The 15,131-nt window shown below is 45.7% G+C and overlaps 1 non-coding gene across 1 annotated transcript; it reads right to left on the bottom strand.

Moving 5' to 3' along the window:
- Positions 1–10,211: 10,211 nt before the first annotated feature.
- On the bottom strand, positions 10,212–10,294 carry TRNAL-CAG (transfer RNA leucine (anticodon CAG)). Its single transcript has one exon. It is a non-coding gene; the product is annotated as a tRNA-Leu (tRNA).
- Between the last annotated feature and the right edge of the window lie 4,837 nt (positions 10,295–15,131).

The raw sequence follows: 15,131 nt of genomic DNA, 5'->3' as shown, positions 1-15,131 counted from the left end.
CGGGAGCGGGCAGCGGGCGGGCGGGCGAGGCGGGCGGGAGCGCACGGTGCCGCCGCTCCGGAGCGCAGCCGGGCGAGCTGGAGCGCCGCCGCCGGGGCCGGGCTGCGGCTGCGGCTGGGGGCGCGGCCGGGGTGGGGGTGCTCCGGCTGCTCGTTGGCGGCGCCGAGAGGCGGAGGCGGGCCAAGAACCGCACCGGGCGGAGGCGCTGCGTCCCCCGCAGAGCCGCGCCGCCCTTCGCTTAACCCCGCCCGGCGGCGAGGCAGCGCCTGTCAGGCTCTGCCTGAGACCCAATAAAAACACACGCTAGAGTAGGCTTAGGTTCCGGTTTTATTTGGGGATAGAATGCATGCCCTTAGCAAGCTGAGAGTGAGGGGAGCGCGCCGGAGCGGGATTTAAATAGCCCGCGCCGGTCAGCGCTCCACCCCACATCATCCCAGGTGCGCCCCACGAGTCCCAGCAGTTCGTCCCTGCCAGGTGAGAGGTCGTCCAGCCCCCTGCGCCCCGGGCATCGCCTCGATCGCCTTCCTGTGCGGTGATGATCCATTGCCGGGCGATCAGGCTCTTAATTCTTCGAAAGCCGGGCGCGCCTCTCCTGTTGTTAGTCAATTACCCGTTGGCTACTTTGTATCTTTTGTTTCCGGGTCTGCCGTCTCGGTCGTTACTTAGTTTCCTCGCACCTGTTGCTGGTTCTTTGTGTTGCTTAGTTGCCTTTGCCTAATCCGCCAGGGACCCATTTCCTTGTATTGTCATGCGAGCCGTTGTGATGTCACAAGCCTCGCAACGGTGATCATGACAGCGCCTGGCTCGGGCGCCGGGCGGGGACACTGGCGGGAGGCGCAAAACCCTGGGCCCCCGCTTCCCTGCCCTCCGACCCCGGTTTGCCCCTTCTGGCCCGCTCCCCGGCCGCGATCACACGACCTCTTCCGCGTCCAGGAAGGGCGCTGGCTGGGTGAGCGCCGGGGCTGAACTTCCTGCTCTTTCGGGTTCTCCCAACCGACCAAACCCTTAACTAACCCAAGATGTGAGGCAGGCAGCCCCCCCACCCCCCCTCTGAAAGACAGGCTCAAACGCGACAGGTCCGAGCGAAGCCTGCCCGGGTAGACCCAGGCGAGTTCACGCAGCGCCTTTTGCTAGAAATGGGTGCTTGGGTTCAATTTTGGCATCTCCTCCTGCGTGTTTCCAACCATTGTGTTTCTTAAACCACAATTTAAACCTTCCTGGGATAGTGAACTCCCCCGACTGTAGCGTAAGCCACCGATGTGACTTGGCACAAAATGGTTGTGTTTGTACGAGGCGCTAACCTTGGTTACCACCCGTCGAACCAACACACGATTCGGGTGGAGCCGCTCAGCACGCTAAGCAAAGATGAAAAACCTATCTACGATTAAAACGGACGTCTCTTTAAGCGATTGGGTCCAGGAGGTCGTGCGAAGCCAGCCTGGGTGGGCCGGCCCTGAGACTGGCAGGGATTGTAAAACCCTGAAACCTGGAGGGTAAAATTGCCCAGCTGTTGAGGTCCACTTTTGAAAGGGTCTCGATGCCCACGAATTTGCGATCGAGACTTCCCCAGGCAAGGGGATCTCCATGGATGGAGCTCATTCAGACGATCAAGTTACACTGATGTGGCAAAGGCAAGAAAGATTTCAACACCACCCAGTTGGGCGATCTCGAGAAGATTAAAAGGGACTCTGGTCCACCTTCTCCTAAGATTAGAGCAGCGTTTCCGGGCACTGAAAGCAGCTCCGTTTTTTTCCTCTTCCAAGGCAAAGGCAGGAAGCAGGTCCTTGGAATAAGGAGAGAATTTATTCTATTTATATTCCTAGATTGTAATTTTAGGTTTATACATTTTTATTATCTTTTATTGTAAACCGCACAGAGTCCCCCATTGGGCGGGATGGGTGGTGATATAAATTAAACAAATAAATAAATTAAACAAATAAAACAAATAAAATCTCTTGGATTTGCCTCTGCCTCAGGAGGGTGACTCCCTGGAATGAGCAGCTGGGGTCCAGGACCCTTTTCAAACCTGAACCAAACTCTGAGGGCCCTTCCCTGCACCAGGTTGAGCCAGTCTCCCCACCCCACCCTGACCCTAACACTACTGACCCTCCAATTCCCTGCTCCTCCTCCCCAATTTCTGTTGGGGGAGAGTCTCAAATGCTTCACCCTCCCCCTGGAATGTCCCAGTTCAACAGAGACCCCAAAGTCACCTTTCTGTATTTCAGCAACTGGGTGCTGAAAGGAGCCTTAAGCTCAGTTTTTATATGAAAACAAATTCTGGGGCTCAGTTAGATCCTTGTTGTTGTTTATTTGTTCAGTTGCTTCCAACTCTTCGTGACTTCATGGACCAGCCCACGCCAGAGCTTCCTGTCGGTCGTCAACACCCCCAGCTCCCCCAGGGACGAGTCCGTCACCTCTAGAATATCATCCATCCACCTTGCCCTTGGTCGGCCCCTCTTCCTTTTGCCCTCCACTCTCCCTAGCATCAGCATCTTCTCCAGGGTGTCCTGTCTTCTCATTATGTGGCCAAAGTATTTCAGTTTTGCCTTTAATATCGTTCCCTCAAGTGAGCAGTCTGGCTTTATTTCAGGAGGATGGACTGGTTTGATCTTCCTGCAGTCCAAGGCACTCTCAGAATTTTCCTCCAACACCACAGTTCAAAAGCATCGATCTTCCTTCTCTCAGCCTTCCTTATGGTCCAGCTCTCGCAGCCATATGTTACTACAGGGAACACCATTGCTTTAACTATGCAGGCCTTTGTTGTCAGTGTGATGTCTCTGCTCTTAACTATTTTATCGAGATTTGTCATTGCTCTTCTCCCAAGGATTAAACATCTGATTTCCTGACTGCAGTCAGCATCTGCAGTAATCTTTGCACCTAGAAACACAAAGTCTTTCACTGCTTCTACATTTTCTCCCTCTATTTGCCAGTTATCAATCAAGCTGGTTGCCATAATCTTGCTTTTTTTGAGGTTTAGCTGCAAGCCAGCTCTTGCACTTTCTTCTTTCACCTTCATCATAAGGCTCCTCAGTTCCTCTTCACTTTCAGCCATCAAAGTGGTATCATCTGCATATCTGAGACTGTTAATGTTTCTTCCAGAGATTTTAACTCCAGCCTTGGATTCCTCAAGCCCAGCATGTCACATGATGTGTTCTGCATACAAGTTGAATAGGTAGGGTGAGAGGATACAGCCCTGCCGTACTCCTTTCCCAATCTTAAACCAGTCCGTTGTTCCGTGGTCTGTTCTTGCCATTGCTACTTGGTCATTATACAGATTCCTCAGGAGGCAGACAAGATGACTTGGTATCCCCATACCGCTAAGAACTTGCCACAATTTGTTATGGTCCACACAGTCAAAGGCTTTAGAATAGTCAATAAATACAAATAGATGTTTTTCTGAAACTCCTGGCTTTTTCCATTATCCAGCGGATATTGGCAATTTGGTCCCTAGTTCCTCTGTCATGTTCACCATTCCAATGTTGCTGGTACATCGTAAGGTTTCACATGTCATTTCACTGATACGTGTTTCATCTGGGAAGGGCAGAGGATTCCATCTCGGGGAGTTGTTATCTGTTGGCTGCTGGATTGGAATGTGTTTGGGTTATCTCGTGTGTTCAAGGTTCCTTTCCCAGGACAGCAGCAGAAACGGTTACCAGCACCTGGGGGGGGGGGGAGTTTGCAACGGCAGGGCGAGGGCCGGGATTACGTTTTGAGCGAGGGTTTTTAGTTTGTATTTGGCGCGCTTTTACTCATTCTCAGCTTTCTCTGTATTTGCATACTATTCTTTTAATAAATCAGATATCATTAAGTACCTGCTTGTGAGTCTGAGTCTATTAGGACAGGCAACCATTACACTCTGCCTTTTCTAAACCCAGCTTGTACATCTGGCAATTCTTGCTCCATGAATTGCTGAAGTCTACCTTGCAGGATCTTGAGCATTGCCTTACTGGCATGTGAAATGAGTGCCACTGTTCAATAGTTTGAACATTCTTTAGTGTTTCCCTTTTTTGGTATGGGGATATAAGTTGATTTTTTCCAGTCTGATGGCCATTCTGGTGTTTTTCAAATTTGCTGGCATATAGCGTGCATTACCTTGACAGCATCATCTTGCAAGATTTTGAACAGTTCAGCTGGGATGCCGTCGTCTCCTGCTGCCTTCTTATTAGCAATGCTTCTTCAGGCCCACTCAACCTCACTCTTCAGGATGTCTGGCTCTAGTTCACTGACCACACCGTCAAAGCTATCCCCGATATTGTTATCCTTCCTATACAGGTCTTCCGTATATTCTTGCCACCTTTTCTTGATCTCTTCTTCTTCTGTTAGGTCCTTGCCATCTTTGTTTTTGATCATACGCATTTTTGCCTGGAATTGACCTCCAATGTTTCTAATTTTCTGGAAGAGGTCTCTTGTCCTTCCTATTCTATTGTCTTCTTCCACTTCCGCGCATTGCTTGTTTAAAAATAATTCCTTGTCTCTTCTGGCTAACCTCTGGAATTTTGCATTTAATTGGGCATATCTCCCCCTATCGCTGTTGCCTTTTGCTTTCCTTCTTTCTTGGGCTACTTCTAGTGTCTCAGCAGACAGCCATTTTGCCTTCTTGGTGTTCTCTTTCTTTGGGATGTATTTTGTTGCTGCCTTCTGAACAATGTTGTGAACTTCTGTCCATAGTTCTTCCGGGACCCTATCTACTAAGTCCAGTCCCTTAAATCTATTCTTCACCTCCACTGCATATTCCTTAGGAATATTAGTGAGCTCATATCTAGCTGAGCTGTGGGTCTTCCCTAATCTCTTTAGTCTGGTCCTAAATTGTGCAATAAGAAGTTCGTGATCTGAACTACAGTCAACTCCAGGTCTTGTTTTTACCAACTGTATAGATGACCGCCACCTTTGGCTGCAAAGGATGTAATCAATCTGATTTTGGTGTTGTCCATCTGGTGAAGTCCACGTATAAAGCCGTCTCTTAGGTTGTTGGAAGAGAGTGTTTGTTATGCAGAGTGAGTTGTCTTGGCAAAATTCTATCAGCCTATGTCCTGCTTTGTTTTTTTCTCCCAGGCCATGCTTACCTGTAATTCGAGGTGTCATTTGACTGCCCACCTTAGCATTCCAGTCTCCCGTGATGAAAATAACATCTCTTTTAGGCGTGTTGTCCAGTAGGTGCTGCAGATCCTCATAGAACTGCTCTACCTCAGCTTCTTCAGCATCTGTGGTTGGGGTGTATATTTGGGTCATTGTGATGTTAGATGGCTTGCCCTGAATTCAAATTCAGATCATTCTGTTGTTTTTTGGATTGTATCCAAGCACTGCTTTAGCCACTTTACTATTAATTATGAAGGCTACTCCATTTCTTCTGTGGTCCTCTTGTCCACAGTAGTAGATCTGGTGGTCATTTGATGTGAAGTGGCCCATTCCAGTCCATTTGAGTTCACTGACGCCCAAAATGTCTATCTTTAATCTTGACATCTCACCAATAACCACATCCAATTTGCCCTGGCTCATAGATCTTACATTCCAGGTTCCAATGGTGTGTTGATCCTTAGAACATCAGATTTGCCGTTCACCAGCACTGTTGGCCGCTAGCCGTCCTTTCGGCTTTGAGCTAGCTGCGTCATCACATCTGTGGCTAGTTGAGCTCATCCTCTGTTCCTCCCCAGTAGCATTTTGACCATCTTCTGACCTGGGGGTCTCATCTTCCGATGGTATACCGACATATCTCTGGTTGTACTGATCCATTTAGTTTTCACGGCAAGAATACTGGGGTGGGTTGCCATTACCTTCCCCAGGGATCACATTTAGTCTGACCTCTCTGTCATGACCTTCCCGTCTTGGGTGGCCCTTCATGGTTTAGTTCATGGCATCATTGCAGTGCTCAAGCTCCAGCACCACGACAAGGTAACGATCCTTTGCTGAAGAGTTAGATCCTTAATTCTCAGAATATAGCCTGCTACCTACCTTCCTTACAACCAGAGATATATCGGTATACCATCAGAAGATGAGACCCCCAGGTCGGAAGATGGTCAAAATGCTACTGGGGAGGAACAGAGGATGAGTTCAACTAGCCCCAGACGTGATGACGCAGCTAGCTCAAAGCCGAAAGGACGGCTAGTGGCCGACGGTGCTGGTGGTGAACGGCGAATCTGATGTTCTAAGGATCAACACACCATTGGAACCTGGAATGTAAGATCTATGAGCCAGGGCAAATTGGATGTGGTTATTGGTGAGATGTCAAGATTAAAGATAGACATTCTGGGCGTCAGTGAACTGAAATGGACTGGAATGGGCCACTTCACATCAAATGACCACCAGATCTACTACTGTGGACAAGAGGACCACAGAAGAAATGGAGTAGCCTTCATAATTAATAGTAAAGTGGCTAAAGCAGTGCTTGGATACAACTCAAAAAACAATAGAATGATCTCAATTCGAATTCAGGGCAAGCCATCTAACATCACAGTGATCCAAATATACGCCCCAACCACAAATGCTGAAGAAGCTGAAGTAGAGCAGTTCTATGAGGATCTGCAGCACCTACTGGACAACACGCCTAAAAGAGACGTTATTTTCATCATGGGAGACTGGAATGCTAAGGTGGGCAGTCAAATGACACCTCGAATTACAGGTAAGTATGGCCTGGGAGAACAAAACGAAGCAGGACATAGGCTGATAGAATTTTGCCAAGACAACTCACTCTGCATAACAAACACTCCCTTCCAACAACCTAAGAGACGGCTTTATACATGGACTTCACCAGATGGACAACACCGAAATCAGATTGATTACATCCTTTGCAGCCAAAGGTGGCGGACATCTATACAGTCGGTAAAAACAAGGCCTGGAGCTGACGGTAGTTCAGATCATGAACTTCTTCTTGCACAATTTAGGATCAGACTAAAGAGATTAGGGAAGACCCACAGATCAGCTAGATATGAGCTCACTAATATTCCTAAGGAATATGCAGTGGAGCTGAAGAATAGATTTAAGGGACTGGACTTAGTAGATAGGGTCCCGGAAGAACTCTGGACAGAAGTTGGCAGCATTGTTCAGGAGGCGGCAACAAAATACATCCCAAAGAAAGAGAAAACCAAGAAGGCAAAATGGCTGTCTGCTGAGACACTAGAAGTAGCCCAAGAAAGAAGGAAAGCAAAAGAGAATAGTGATAGGGGGAGATATGCCCAATTAAATGCAAAATTCCAGAGGTTAGCCAGAAGAGATAAGGAATTATTTTTAAACAAGCAATGCGCGGAAGTGGAAGAAGACAATAGAATAGGAAGGACAAGAGACCTCTTCCAGAAAATTAGAAACATTGGAGGTAAATTCCTGGCAAAAATGGGTACGATCAAAAACAAAGATGGCAAGGACCTAACAGAAGAAGAAGAGATCAAGAAAAGGTGGCAAGAATATACGGAAGACCTGTATAGGAAGGATAACAATATCGGGGATAGCTTTGACGGTGTGGTCAGTGAACTAGAGCCAGACATCCTGAAGAGTGAGGTTGAATGGGCCTGAAGAAGCATTGCTAATAAGAAGGCAGCAGGAGATGATGGCATCCCAGCTGAACTGTTCAAAATCTTGCAAAATTATGCTGTCAGGGTAATGCATGCTATATGCCATCAATTTGAAAAACACAAGAATGGCCATCAGATTGGAAAAAATCAACTTATATCCCCATACCAAAAAAGGGGAACACTAAAGAATGTTCAAACTATCAAACAGTGGTGCTCATTTCACATGCCACTAAGGTAATGCTCAAGATCCTGCAAGGTAGACTTCAGCAGTTCATGGAGCGAGAATTGCCAGATGCACAAACTGGGTTTAGAAAAGGCAGAGGAACTAGGGACCAAATTGCCAATATCCGCTGGATAATGGAAAAAGCCAGGGAGTTTCAGAAAAACATCTATTTCTGTTTTATTGACTATTCTAAAGCCTTTGACTGTGTGGACCATAACAAATTGTGGCAAGTTCTTAGCGGTATGGGGATACCAAGTCATCTTGTATGTCTCCTGAAGAATCTGTATAACGACCAAGTAGCAACAGTAAGAACAGACCACGGAACAACGGACTGGTTTAAGATTGGGAAAGGAGTACGGCAGGGCTGTATACTCTCACCCTACCTATTCAACTTGTATGCAGAACACATCATGCGACAAGCTGGCCTTGAGGAATCCAAGGCTGGAGTTAAAATCTCTGGAAGAAACATTAACAGTCTCAGATATACAGATGATACCACTTTGATGGCTGAAAGCGAAGAGGAACTGAGGAGCCTTATGATGAAGGTGAAAGAAGAAAGTGCAAAAGCTGGCTTGCAGCTAAACCTCAAAAAAACCAAGATTATGGCAACCAGCTTGATTGATAACTGGCAAATAGAGGGAGAAAATGTAGAAGCAGTGAAAGACTTTGTATTTCTAGGTGCGAAGATTACTGCAGATGCTGACTGCAGTCAGGAAATCAGAAGACGCTTCATCCTTGGGAGAAGAGCAATGACAAATCTCGATAAAATAGTTAAGAGCAGAGACATCACACTGACAACAAAGGCCTGCATAGTTAAAGCAATGGTGTTCCCCGTAGTAACATATGGCTGCGAGAGCTGGACCATAAGGAAGGCTGAGCGAAGGAAGATCGATGCTTTTGAACTGTGGTGTTGGAGGAAAATTCTGAGAGTTCCTTGGACTGCAAGAAGATCAAACCAGTCCATCCTCCAGGAAATAAAGCCAGACTGCTCACTTGAGGGAATGATATTAAAGGCAAAACTGAAATACTTGGGCAGATAATGAGAAGACAGGACACCCTGGAGAAGATGCTGATGCTAGGGAGAGTGGAGGGCAAAAGGAAGAGGGGCCGACCAAGGGCAAGGTGGATGGATGATATTCTAGAGGTGACGGACTCGTCCCTGGGGGAGCTGGGGGTGTTGATGACCAACAGGAAGCTCTGGCGTGGGCCGGTCCATGAAGTCACGAAGAGTCGGAAGCGACTAAACGAATAAACAACAACCTGCCTTCCTGCCTTCCTGCCTCTGTCATCTCTCTCTCTCTCTCATCTATGTTACAGTGACCAAATGTCCTTTATTATAAAGGACAGTCCTTTACTTCAAAAAGCTGCTCTTTAGATTTATTTAATTTAATTAGTTTCTTGGTTTTGCTCTTGAAATTTCCTTTGTAAAGCAAAGTTATAAACATAAACGTTTTTTATCCTATGAACCTCTTTCAGATTTGCCCCTTCCTCAGGGTTGTCTTTCATTTTTTCCAAGAAAATAACCCTGTAGGCTATGTCTGTCTGTCTGTCTGTCTGTCTGTCTGTCTGTCTATCAATCATCTCTATTGTCTGTCTCTGTTCTATTATGTATCTATCTTTCTTCTATCTCTCTACCTCTACCTCTACCTATCTGGCTGTGTGTGAATATGCGTGTGTGTGTATAAGTATAGTATTGTTGTTGTTAGCTGCTGTTGACTTGTTTACAGCTCATGGGGACGCTTTGTATAACAGAACGAAATGCTGTCTGGTCTTGCGCCATATATATATACACGTGTGTGTGTGTAATTTAATGAAAATTTAATGAAAGCAGTAGTTTTTATCAACAGGACTTAATCGCTTTCATTAGGAATTCTTTTATCGTTTGGGTTTTTAAAAATATTTCGTTCCACCTCTAGCAACTTTTCCTGTCCGAGTAATTTCAAACAGGGCCTTGGTCGGATGGTTGTAAGAAGCTGCGTGGATGCGCCTTGTAGAAAGGCCGCTGCGTACAGGATCCCCAGCAAACGAATAAAAACGAAGACGCAAACAAGCCAATGCGTGTTTTTTAAAAACTTAGCCGGCATCTCGCTTTGCCCACCGCATCGGAGCCCTCTTTGACCGGCCCGTCGCTGAACGGGGAGAAGGCGGGGCCCGAAAGGGGTCCGCGGGGGGAGCGGAGCAAAGAAATCTGCAGAAAGTGCCGGATCGGGAAGGTTGCAATCCAGAGCAGTACCCGGGAAGCGGCAACAGATGAAGGACTCGGCGCTTGCGGTCCGGGTCAGCCTTGTCTGGATTCGGAGCGCGGCCGTTTACACCGGGCCGCTGTAATTCGGAGGGAGCAGAGCGCTACTTCTCAAGACCGGACTCCGGGGAAGCGGGGCTGGGTGCCGTCCTTGTCAGGGGTTGGAAGCGGCTCCTAAGGGAGGAAAAGGCCTGGGGGCGTTCTGCAAAAATAACTGCAATAGAAAGAAAAAAAAAAAGAGCGTTGTCAGAAGTGGGATTCGAACCCACGCCTCCAGGGGAGACTGCGACCTGAACGCAGCGCCTTAGACCGCTCGGCCATCCTGACTGGCTGCTCGAAAGGTTTTTTTTCTTCCTACAAGAGATTTCCCAAGCAGGCAGCTGGCGCCCGTACTTCACGCGGAAGGCTTTTGCGCAGGCGCAGTTGAGCGCTCATTGGTGCTATCAGTATTCCTCCTGCCGGGTTCTTCCGTAAAGATCAGAGGCGGCGGGTTCGCTGCGGCAGGAAAGGGCTCGACGGTGCTCTCTGGGTCTTAGCGCCCACCCTGATATAAAAAGTGCTGCGCTCCTTTTGGACCCGCATCTGGCGGTTCGTTTGCAAAGACGCAGATTTAAAACGGGGGAAGCTTCAGTCGCACCGTCGTGGCCATCTTGACTTTTTTGACCATACGTTGCAGACCCCCCTGCACGTGAGGCTGGCCCTGCTTATTTTTTCCCCCCTTGTTATAAAACTTGATACATTAAATCAGTGTTTCTCAACCTTGGCAACTTTAAGACAGGTGGACTTCAACTCCCAGCATTCCCCTGCCAGCATGGAATTCTGGGAGTTGAAGTCCACGCATCTTAAAGTTGCCAAGGTTGAGAAACACTGATTTAATGTATCAAGATTTATAAGACTGCGTTATATTGTTTCGAGGCAATGATATGAGTATAGAATTGATTAGAATTGATTAGAATTCTATTGTTTAGATAACTTGGAGTATTGGAAATAAAGAAAAGAGAAAGAAATATTCTATCAATGTTAATTACAATTTAGGATATTGATGTTACAGGCATAAAATTGTTTGACTTTTTCATACAAAATTTAGTATAAGGTTAGAAACAAGAAACTGCGGCAGATTACATCGAAGTATTTGTGGTACAATGAGCTGATTGCTAAATATTGAAGTCTCTATTATATAATTTATATATATATATATATAAAACATGTTGATAAAAGAAAAAAAGATAGATGAACAAAACAGATTTAACAAAAATTAAAATACCAAAAAGTAATTAAAAAATAAGGAAAGAAAAAGGAAAAATAAAAGGAACTACTGGACTTCTGACTCCCCCCCTTTTATACATCTGATAATTTGCAATATTTGTAGACATTTAGGCCCCCTTAGAAGCCAAACTGTAGGTGATCATAATTGCCATGCTGTGTAATATATTCTATGTACATATTTATTATTTACTTATTAAACAAATTTATATGGCCACCCAGCTCACACAGTGACTCCGGGTAGCTTACAAAATTAAAATCCACAATATTTATGTATGGGGACCATTCTTGCTTAAATTTGGTTAAAAGTCTATTGTGTATATATACTGTTAGTTTTGCCATTGTTGCCTATTCTCTAAGTTTACATTCCCACTCAGATGTTGTCTGAATTGTATCTTTCTTCCAGTGTCAAGCAAACTTTATTCTCACTGCTGTGAGCATGTATCTCTGATCATCCAAGGTCAGCTGTTGCTGCTTCCTGCTTTGCTACTGAATTGCAGGCAGCGGGCCTTAAAATTGAAGCCAATTTAGTGGCCTGCTAGAACCACTGAAATGGAGCAGAGCTTATGACACAGCTGAGAAGCTGGCACAGAAGAAGAAAATTATCTCAGATAGCTTCAATGAGCATGCCAGAGAAACACAGGTTATTGGTCTTACATATTCAGCCCTCCCAAGCATAAAGAATCACACGCTTAGACAGATTAGGTTAAGATAAGTAAAAGAATTTCTTACCGACTTTATTGTTGCTTCTGTTACATCCATCTTGGTGGAAAAGATGAAGTTCCTTTGTTCTTCTTTTCTTTCTAAATACTTAGTTTGCCCTAAACTCTCAGCCCTACAGCTGCCAAGAGCTGTGTGGAAGAAAGGGGCAGAATTCTTCATCAAGGCCCGAGCACATGGGCCTGATGAATGGAGAGCAGAGCAGCATGCTTGCTTCTCCCTGGGTGGAAGAAGTGGGAGTGGCAACACACAGCTTCCTCAGAGTTGCATTGTGGGACAACTCAATTTACATGCTAATTCACATGCTAATGAGGCATGCTGGATTTGCCAGGACTTCCAACAAAAATGTCCCACGACGGAGCAAGAATGGAAAAGGGACTTCATTCCTCTGTCCATGCTTGTTATCAGTCTTTGGCAGCTGCCTGAACTGAAAAGGATTTTTCCCCCAAGCACAAATCCAATAGGATTTTCTTTAACAGGATATATTAAGATGAAAAGGAACAAGAAGTCAACAAGTGAGCTATATTCAGTTTAGAACCAACATATCACCATGAAAGTTTGTGGGGAATCTTTCTCAGCCTTTGCTCTCCTAGCCTTACCTCCAGTCATGGCTTCTGTTAACTGGCTTTGCTTCACACAAAGAAATCCGTAGTATTTCCTCATAGAAAAGCATCATTATCCCATATCAATTTTTTGTTTTTGCCTTGTGATGTTTTAAAGTTAATATGGAACATCATTCCCCACAAGGTTTGATTATCCCTGACCATATTGGCCTTCCAAAAATCTCTTAAAATGTGGTTTCTCCAGCAGACTTGGGGATCCCATGGAAATAGGACGCTGGCAAGATGGTTACATTGTGGGTAGAACGTTGTTCATTCTTCTGCAGCCTTATTTATATATATATTTAATTGTTTTTTACAGTTGTTGTAGGCTTGCTTTTAACTGGTTGCTTTATTGTACATCCACGTTTGCAAGATGGGTGGCTATATAAATCTGATAAATAAATAATAAATGAATATGCATGGGAGTGGCCTGCTGTACTCTATCTGTCCCCATCAGGTGACAGCACCTAACCAACCTCGGCTGATCGTGACAAACGGGCTAAGGACCTGGATAGCAGGAGAGCAGGCAGATCAGAAATTCAAAAGAAATAAGGGGAATGCCATAAAAGCTGCCAAATTTTAAATGAAAACCTAGAAATTTAGCAAGGGTGGCTCTAATCAGACACCGCCGGCTGTAAACCACAGATGGCTTTTCTGAGAAAGATGTAAAATCGGGAAAAGCCCTCAGAAGAAAATTGCTCTTCTGAAAAATTCTTGCCAATTAAGACTTGAGAGGATTGTTCTTCTTGAGGTCAGAAAAGGGGAAATGGAACAATATCACTCCTGTGAATGCGCCACTGCCTCCTTATGAAGCCGCAGTCTTGGGGAAAAGTGGTTGATGGATCATGTACCATCAAGTTGGTGTTGACTGTTAGCAACCACATAGACCGACCTTCTCCAGGATGGTCTATCTCCAACCTGGTCCTTCAGGTCTTCCAGTGGTGCACCCATCACTGTAACTGAGCCCATTGCCCTCTTCTCCTCTTTCCTTCCACCTTTCCCAGCATTAGGGAATTCTCCAGAGAGCAGCTAGGTCTTCGCATAATGTGTCCAAACCAGGATAATTTGAGCCTGGTCATTTGTACCTTGAGTGACAACTCTGGATTGGTTTATTTATGATCCATTTGTTTGCTTTGCTGTCTGTCTGTCTGTCTGTGGTATTCTGAGAATACCTCAGGGGTTTTCTCCAACACAACGGTTGAAGAGTGTCAGTGCTCTTTCTATCTTGATTCCAACTTTCACTTCCAGAGAATGTCACAGGAACAACCCTGTTGCCTGCATCAATCTGACAGCAGTAGCAATGATGAAAATGGCCACAGGAGGACAGCGTTAGCTGCAGAATTTTAGCCCAGCTGAGACAAAGTTTTGTGTGTGAAAAAAGTTAAGGAGGTGGTCATGGCAATGCAATCAAAATCTGGCCCGTATTTTATGTGTGTTGCATAAGGGCCACAAATAAAAACCAGCAAGACTTTAATTATTTGCTCATGGCTACCATCCTGACTTCATTTCCCTTGTTTTATGTTTCCATCTTTCCCTTTTTCTTTTGGGCTGATTGCACTTTGCAACTTACTTATTTATTGGATTTATAGCCTCCCTTTGCACACCAAGCAGTTCGAAAACATGCAAATGTGAGTAGATTAATTGGTACCGCTTCGGCGGGAAGGTAACGGCGTTCCGTGAGTCATGCTGGCCACATGACCCGGAAGTGTCCTATGGACAACGCCGGCTCCAAGGCTTAGAAACGGAGATGAGCACCGCCCCCTAGAGTTGGACACGACTAGACTTTACGCCGAGGGAAACCTTTACCTTTACTTTTGTTTTTGTACAACTCCAGCCAGGGTACATAATACCGCCTTTTCCTCCCTGCCCCCAAACAGCAACTGTGAGGTGGGTTAGGCTGAGAGAGAAGCACTACCCCAAAGCCAGCCAGCCTGAAGCAGGACTAGAACTCATGGTCTCTCGGTTTCTAGACCAGCATCTTAACCACATTGTATTATAACCTTAACGTGTATTAGTATTTGGTTGCAGATCATCAGTCAACTTCAATCAATCAATCAAGCCAAGGTCAGACAGCCCTCTGTTGGGGGTGAACATATATGTCTGGAGGGTACCAGGTTGGGGAAGGCCATCCATCCATCAATCCTAGTGTTTCTCAACCTTGGCAGCATGAAGATGTGTGGACTTCAACTCCTAGAACTCCCCAGCCAGCATGGCTGGCTGGGGAATTCTGGGAGTTGAAGTCCGCACATCTTAAAGTTGCCAAGGTTGAGAAACATTGTCCTAAACCACAGACCACAGATAATAAACCACAGCAGCTGCATTTGTATCACATCCTAGGCCAAAAAAACCTAAATTACCGCTTACCATGATGCCTCTGCTCACTTAAGACAACGTAATGCAGTTTGATTTTGGCTTAGCTCCTAGCTGGCTGGGGAATTCTGGGAGTTGAAGTCCCCACATCTTCAAGCTGCCAAGGTTGAGAAACACTGATCTTTTCTATCTATTATTTATTATCTATCTATCTATCTATCTATCTATCTATCTATCTATCTATCTATCTATCTATCTATCTATCATCT

The sequence above is a fragment of the Candoia aspera genome, chromosome 11 (assembly GCF_035149785.1).
Source record: "Candoia aspera isolate rCanAsp1 chromosome 11, rCanAsp1.hap2, whole genome shotgun sequence".
NCBI lineage: Eukaryota > Metazoa > Chordata > Lepidosauria > Squamata > Boidae > Candoia > Candoia aspera.
The sequence above is the reverse complement of the archived record's forward strand: the minus strand, read 5'-3'. Positions and strand labels throughout refer to the sequence as shown.